Below are 6758 nucleotides of genomic sequence, written 5' to 3'. Positions count from 1 at the left end.
TCAGTGGTGGAGGGCGAACAGCGTCTATTCTGTGTGATCCTGCTGCAGTTGGGTTGAAATGCTGTGTGTGTGTGTGTGTGTGTGTGTGTGTTTCCCTCTTTCCCCTGTCTTGTATGTGACAGCAGTGATGTGAGAGTTTTATTGATGCCTCTTTAGGGAAATCCGCCTTTTCACTCTCCCCCTGCTGCATATGTTTTGCCAAAATAAATCCTGATTAGCAGGATCTGTGTCTGAATTATTGGACAAGTGCAGGTTTTTTTCCTGAATCAAGATGACGCTGAGCAAGTGAAAGGACCTGTAGTCGAGTTTCCATGGTATAAATACAATATGTGCACAAGTTTGGAGACCTATCCAACGGTTGACAAACACTAGGTTAAGAGACGTACACAGCAATAAACACCCAGAATTCCGCGTCAGGACTGTATCAACTTTATCATCAGGCACACTTGGGACCCACTTTTGATCCACAGCATCCACATTTGATAACCGCCCGACAAGAAGATGTGACCTACAGTAAAGTCCGGCCCATAACAGTGATGTCTTCTTACTGACTCCACAAAAGGCGTGTCAATAATATTTAGCAACCCTATAGAAAACAAAACGTTAGCTTCACGTCCCAATATTGGAGAAGACAAATGTTTGACTGATCGACAGCGGATTATTTGCCGAATTTATTACACACACACACACAGAAACAGAGGTCAAAATTGAACCAGTGCGTCGGGTGTTACCGCAGCGCGGTCCACTACTAAAACAAATTAAAAAGTGAACGTAAATGAATATTGTGCGTATTCCACATATACGTCCATTTATAAGCCACATGTGCGAGCGCCTGCACGTGATCCTCTGCTTATCCACGGCCACTCGGCCTTATGTGTTTTTGTTTATGTGCGCAGTTAAAGGGTTAAAAGCTCCACGGATCGGGCTCCTCCATCAGTGCCGCTCTCTGATTGGCTGGCGCGGTGCCACTGCGCTGTCAATCACGCAGTGTAAACAAGGCTGTGATTGGCTGCTGGCCAGTCCGCACTGGGCTGCCTGAAAAAAGCAATTACTGCCCCCGCGGTTTCAAGGCGGCCCCGAGCCTTACGATGAAAGGAGATAAGTTAGGTACCGTTTCAAGGCTCCCCCGCTCTCTGCTCCCCTCTACGGCGGAGCCTCGTTGGCCCCAGAGCAAAAGGAGAGTCAAGAGTGACTAAATCAAAGGGAATACGGGGTTGAAAAAAAAGAAAAGGCAAAATAAAGAAGATGAGAAGGAGGTTTGTACCAAATGCAGATGAACGCAAAAGTTAAATAACAACTTGTTCCGAGTTTTTTTGAGGAGAAAAATCTGCGGAGAAGTGGCGCAATACGGAGCAGAAACAGCAGCTGCTGCTGGGAGTTAAAGGAGGGACTCAGGGTGTTCTTTCCTCCAAAAACACGAGGAGAAAGAGACAAAAAGTTTGGGAGACAAAGGAAACCAGCAGAGAGAAGAAGAAGACTACTTCACAACTACATTTTAGCGCCTTTATCTTAAAAACGGACGCTCCAAAACTTGCAGGACGGCAGGAGTTTTCGCCGCTGGACTTCAAACTTGTTTATCATTTTATTTATTACCAACATTTTAATAATTCACGGAGACATTTCCAGTTCTCCGATCAGCCCAAACGGTAGGTCAGCTCTCTGTTACTGATGATGAAAACAAATCCTAATACTATCAAATAAACGAGCAAGTTCACAATAAAGTTCACTGTTTCTTAAAGACAGCGTGCGAGGACATAATAAAGTTATTTTATTTTTATTATTGGTTATTCAAAGGTATATAAACTGGCAGGTGAATCCTTAAAATATATTTGTTAAAAGATGACCTACAAATACAAGTATTGTGTGATTTGTGCATGAACAGGACCGAGCAGATGATAAATAAATATATTTTTATTAATAATAACATGTTCAGACACACTATTAACTTAAACCCGATATGGACAATGTCAACCCTAATAAATAAATAAAACATTTTTCAAATATACTTATATCTATATATACATTAAATCGGTGTATTTTTATTTTTGCTGAACTGAAGGAATGTGTGGGGAAAAATGAGGAAATCGCAAAATCCAAGAACAGATTCAACAAATTATATTGTTTTCATTTTATAAACGATAATAAATTATATAATTTTTGAATATTTGTAATTATTATTATGTGAACTCACAATACATAGTCAGCTTTATAAAATCTACGTACAAGATCAGATTTAATCCACAAGACAATGATTTTAATTTTTTTAAATATTATAAGATATACACTTATTTATAAAGGTGTTATTAATGAGGAGTCGTTCTTTACACACATTTTTAATCATTTTTTAACACTGCACAATGTGTTTCCTCTGAATAAAAACATAGAAAATATGTAATAAAACAATTATTTTCAAAAGTAAAATATAAGCAACAAGAATTTAAAACATTTCAATTTTGTCTGTGTGTATATGTATTTCTCCAATACAAAACATAATGTTGGTTAAATAATACGGATTTTACAAATACGCATTGAATAACTGAGAACTTTTCAAATAATTTAACATAGTAGGTCGTGTGAATAATTCAAAAGAAATAGTGTTGTGCAATTTCACAATGACTTTTGAACGTGTATATTTAGTTTACAATTTTGTCAGGACAGTTAATTGCAAAAAAAATATCTGGCGAGATATTAAATATTTCATAGTAACTAAAAGTTGAAAAATATAACAACACTTCCAAAAATTGTAACCTGCTATTGGTAATACGTTTGGATTTTAAATAAATAAATTCAGGGTTGGTGTTATATGTTATTTTATGTATAAATTAAACTTCTGTCACTCCGTAGACAGTACAAAACCCTTAACACGTTAATATTTACAATGTTACATTCAGGCCTAGAATTTGGATGATCATAAATCGTAAGGTATTTAGTTCCATATATTTATTGTTTATTGAATACAGGCCACAGAGGAGGTGCAGAAAAGGTGATCATTTAAATGCTGCTGTTATCTCCCTATGCAGCTCCTACAGTGAATGCACATGTAAATAGTGTTTGAACTGATGTCCTTTTTCATTCAAATATTTACTTTAAAATCATGACCAACTTCCTGTGTTCGGCTGCAGCTTCAGACAAACACTCTGAGCAGTGGACAAAGAAAGGGTCTGAGCTGCAGGTCTGCACCACACACAGATACCCTGGCTGCTTAAAAAAAGAAAAGAAAAAATACTTTGCATGAAAGACTTTAAGCGTCTGTGGTGAAATTAATTGATACATACATAATTCACATGAAATGAGGCCAAAGTGAAAGGATTTATCACATCTGTAATTAGATAATCGTTATGGCCTCTCTTCCCCCCATTTACATAGCAGGCTGCATTCCACAGCAACACACACACACACACACACACACACGCAGTCAAACAACTATGTAAATAAAGTTCTTTCAGGTTGTCTTTTCTTGCAATGCTCTCGTTTGCTTTGTAAAACACAATTATTGATGATTTATGCTGCAACCCTTATCCATGGAACAGAAACACAGTTCTGACCCATTTTATGTTTCACTGAGCTGGAAAAGAAAATCTCCACCTGGTCCTGGACCTTCATCTAAGTCCAGTCCTCCCTGGCCTCTTTAGGCAGCCTCTGTCAAGACTTCTAATAAATCAAAGACATGTCTCCATAATTAAGCTGAAAATGTGTCAATGCTGTATATATTTATTCTTCTTGCAGTAATTCATGACACCACCAGGTGAACGTAGTGGGGTTTTCCATCGTCACCGGTAGTGCCATCTATTTGGACTTTGTCAAATCAACAGGAAGGGCTCACGTATTCAGAGTAGGATGAAACAAACTATTGATAGTTTTAAATATATAAGAGAAACTAACACCCCCTGCAGGGGAGGGAGGAGAACTACAACCAAAAGCACAGATATGTATTAATGTCAAACGTCTTGGTTCTGTTCAGTGTTGTCCTCTGCACTAATGACACAGGGGCCATAAAGAATCCTGTTTCCGCCACTTTATAACAAAAAAATCTGCATTTAATTTATTTAGTGACAAAGGGGGAAAATGGCCTTTATAGGCTGATTTTTATTGGTTCTCTTTCACTCTACAGAGGGGAAAGATGGGGGCTGGGCGTGTGTGTGTGTGTGTGTGTGTGTGTTTAGACTGAGAGAAAGGACAACACACGCATCCATACAGCCTGTGCCAGAGTGAGCAACACTACACTGTAGTGTTTGTGTGTGTGTTGGGGTAGGTGTGGGTGGTATGGGGGGTAATTAATGCGGATTGACTGATTGCTCTTGAAACAGACCGGTCCTGCTCGTGGATTGTCCTGGAGCAATGAAGCGTTCCTGACTGACGCTTCCCACCTCCCCCCGTCCTTCTCCTCCTTTCTCCTTCCCCATCTCCTCCCTCCTTCTCCCCTCCCTATGGTGTGTGCACAACTCTTCTTTTCTCCAGTGCGAGGAGGCCACACATCCCAAAGCAGCTTTTCTTACAGTCCAGACCCATCATCAAGAGAGGGTCCATGACTGCGTCCACTGAGTTTAGCCTCCAGTGACCAAAATAAAGCAGCCGCAGTCTATTTTAATGGATTACTTTGGGGTTTTGATGGTTTTCTTTCCTGTTATGCAATATGACATGCAGAGCAGGCTGACGGCACAGTGCCTGAAGCACCAATCTGGTCTTGACTGGATGAAAAAAACAAAAAAAACAAAAGCATTGTTTCCACCACAAGAATTAGTACCAGGCTCTGGGGACAGTACCAGGAAATGTTACAGTTTACTTCCCTGGTGGCAACTGTAAGGCGGAGAAGGAGAAGACGCCACATTCATTTAAAAAAAAACAACAAAAAAACTGGCATTCCTTCCTGTTACCAAAGCTGGACAACCAGATGGACACCTCCAACCGTTACATCACCGTCACATTGTGGAGCAACAAGACTGCAGCAACATATCTATAGGCTAGAGCAAAATGGGCCTGTGTGTGTACAAGTGATTGGCTCCCACAGTGTAGGCAACATAGGGGCACCAGACCTAATTTGGCCAAGAGCACGGAAATTGGTAGATCCACTCCTGCTGACACGAGAGTTATATTCCAGTTTAAATGAATTTAAAAAGGTAAATAAGTTATTTCATGCACACTAAAAAAATACAAGAACATGTAGTGTGTTTAAAGTTTGGCCTGTGTACGGCAGGAAGGGCCCCTGACGTTCACTGAATAAACTTGTAAACGTCCAAATGTGACCACATTAAAGAGACGCGTTCACGGTCTGGGGGAACCACTGCAGCGGCGACGCTGCTTTTAAATGAAGTCCAAATGGGGAACTGTCTCCACAGGAGGCAGCCTACACGGCAGGACAGCCATTTTCACTCACATACTGTATATCTGATGAGAATTTACACACAGGACGTAGGGGATCTGAGCTGTCTGAAGGTGGCGCAATGCCATAAGTTGACATAAACAACATCTTTGTGTGGTTTAATGCAATGGGAAAAAAATCAAGGATTCTGTGTGCACTGTCTCGGACTGAAGCCAGGGGCGTGCAAAGACAAATGAAGGAGCGCAGGTGCCCCAGTGAATTAGGGCGCCTTCTAGTGAATACATTTTCTATTCCATCTTCTTGAAGGGAGCTGGAGCAGGGGGGGTGGGGTTACACCACGGACACATGGTCATATATCACATTCACTGCTATTAGTTTAATTCAGAATAACTAACCCTAATCAGCAAACCACCAACGTTAGCCACGAGCTGTACCGGCTTCTGCCACCATTTGGTGAATAGCTGGATATTTGTCAAATAATTGTTGACAATTGTCAAGAACTAATTTCCAGAATTTCAAATATAATAATGCCCTTCTTTGCGCAGTACTGAAAATTGAAAATATAGAATAAATCTCAATAGATGAAGCCACAGAAAAACAGCTCAGTGCAGTCATTGATTCCACTGATGCACATTTGTTATCTATCATCATATATATACATTTATATGCTAAAAAGGCCATAACTGAGCTTGAGCGCCACCTGCAGTCAATCTGTGTGCGACCTAAACCATCCAATGCAGAAAAAAAAAAAGGAGACGAGGAGGACACAAGGTGAGAGGACATAAAGACACACTGACCTTTCCTTCTCTGTGTGTGGATGTAGGACAGATACTGCAATCGCTGATGCTCCTGACAGATAGAGGCTGGAGGCCGGACAGAAACGTGACTGGGATTTAATGGGAAATAGGGGAAGAAAATGTCGTCCTTCTCACCACTAGTGTTCCTGTTCTTATGAAAGTCAGGACAACAAACAGACAAATTACAATATTTAGGTCCCAGGTAGGGAAAACACCCAACAGCTGACACGTTTCTGACACCTCCTCTGACCTAATGACCCTTCTCCAGACATTGTTCAATAGAACATGACGTCACATTCAGAGATGAGGTGCAGCAAAGTGTGATTGACAGCTAACACCACCCAACAGAAACCTGGATGGCGGCCGTAGGAGGTGGGAGGCTACATCCGTTTCAGAAGGAAGAAGAAGAAGATGATGATTAAAGGAATGACTTGGACACAAATTAGTAGCTGTCACACTGCAACATATTTATCTGACTGTTTAACCACCACCAGGTCTGATCAGATGAAAGCAGCAGCATCTTTTTGTGAGCCGTCAAAACACACGGGTGGAGGCTTTAATTAGCATGGGAACATCAGCAGCCGTGACATGTCGTGTGTGTGTGTACCTGCGGTAGAGCCTTGTAGCTTTTTTTTTTTTTT

Source organism: Cynoglossus semilaevis, chromosome 8 (genome assembly GCF_000523025.1).
Source record: "Cynoglossus semilaevis isolate Cse_v1.0 chromosome 8, Cse_v1.0, whole genome shotgun sequence".
Classification (NCBI taxonomy): Eukaryota; Metazoa; Chordata; class Actinopteri; order Pleuronectiformes; family Cynoglossidae; genus Cynoglossus; species Cynoglossus semilaevis.
This window is presented reverse-complemented; position numbering follows the sequence as displayed.